General features: G+C 40.5%; 1 non-coding gene across 1 annotated transcript; it reads right to left on the bottom strand.

The window, feature by feature from the left end:
- Nucleotides 1-926: 926 nt before the first annotated feature.
- LOC123576247 lies at nt 927-1,030 on the bottom strand. The gene has a single exon (XR_006701266.1). It is a non-coding gene; the product is annotated as a U6 spliceosomal RNA (small nuclear RNA).
- Between the last annotated feature and the right edge of the window lie 576 nt (nt 1,031-1,606).

The raw sequence follows: 1,606 nt of genomic DNA, 5'->3' as shown, positions 1-1,606 counted from the left end.
ATGAAAAGTAAGTGAAAGAATGTTGATTATCCTGATAAGCATAAACAATGTATTTGTTGCTCTATCACATGTAAACTATGGAATTTAAAAAAATGATTACAGGGGTGCCTGGATGGCTCAGTCAGTTAAGCGTCTGACTCTTAATTTTGTCTCAGGTCATGATCTCAGGTCATGATCTCACAGTTGTAAGATCGAGCCCCTTGTTGGGCTCAGTGCAGACAATGGAGCCTGCTTATGATTCTCTCTCTCTCTCTCTCTCTCTCTCTCTCTCTCTCCCTCTCTCTCTGCCCTTCCCCTGCTCATGCCCATGCATGCTCACTTTCTCTCTTTCAAAATAAATAAATAAGCTTGAAAAAAAAAAAGATTACAGGGGCGCCTGGGTGACTCAGTCAGCTAAGCGTCCAACTCCTCGTCTTAGCTCAGGTCATGATATCAAGGTTTGTGGGATCGAGCTCTGAGTCAGGCTCTGCACTGACAGCGTGGAGCCTGCTTGAGATTCTCTCTCTCTCTCTCTCTCTCTCTCCCTCTCTCTCCCTCTGCCTTTTCCCTGCTTGTGTTCTCCTTCTTTCTCAAAATAAATAAGTGGACTTAAAAAAAAATTACAGTTAGTGTCATTTGTATTAGTGTTATTTTGGTTCAGGAATTTTATTTTATTGATTTATTTATTTAAAAAAAAATTTTTTTTTTTAACGTTTATTTATTTTTGAGACAGAGAGAGACAGAGCATGAACGGGGGAGGGTCAGAGAGAGAGGGAGACACAGAATGGGAAGTAGGCTCCAGGCTCTGGGCCATCATCAGCCCAGAGCCCGACGCGGGGCTCGAACTCACGGACCGTGAGATCGTGACCTGAGCTGAAGTCGGACGCTTAACCGACTGAGCCACCCAGGCGCCCCCAGGAATTTTATTTTAAAAATTTATTTTATTTTATTTCACGGAATGCTTCATGGATTTGTGTGTCATCCTTGTGCAGAGGCCATGCTAATCTCCGTATCGTTCCAATTTTGGTATATGTGCTGTTAATGCTAGTGCTTGGTTCAGGAATTTCAAAATGGGTTTAGAATAAGCTCTTTCATTCTAAACCTAATATTTTTTTTACCTCCAATACAGTTTGAATTAGTTTCCTGTCACTTGAAACCAAAGAGTTCTAAATAATATACTTACCTCCCATAAAGATAGAGCAGCATAAAATAAAACAGAGATAAGATAGGTTCATTAAAATAAAGATTAAGTGAATATGAATCATGTAATAAAGAGGAAGGTATAATGGTCTCACCAGAAATTTTAGGCTAAGGATAACTGCTGTACTTGAGAACAAAACTTACCTTGACTTCCTTAGCAACCAAGGGAAAAAGGAACCTCAATAAATTGCTTTGTTCTCATTGTCAAATAAAAAAGCTTATTTCTTCATCAAGATAATGGGATATTATTCAGCCATTAGAAAGAAGGAAATCTCAGAGTGCATGGGTGGCTCGATCGATTAAGCATCTGACTCTTGATTTTGGCTCAGGTCATGATGTTGCAGTTTGTGGGATCGAGACCTGCATTGATTGGGCTCTGCACTGACAGTGTGGAGTCTGCTTGGGATTCTGTGTCTCCCTCTCTCTC

This window comes from Leopardus geoffroyi, chromosome C2 (assembly GCF_018350155.1).
Source record: "Leopardus geoffroyi isolate Oge1 chromosome C2, O.geoffroyi_Oge1_pat1.0, whole genome shotgun sequence".
In the NCBI taxonomy this organism is placed as follows: domain Eukaryota; kingdom Metazoa; phylum Chordata; class Mammalia; order Carnivora; family Felidae; genus Leopardus; species Leopardus geoffroyi.
Note: the sequence above shows the minus strand (reverse complement) of the source record. Positions and strands in the feature narration are given on the sequence as shown.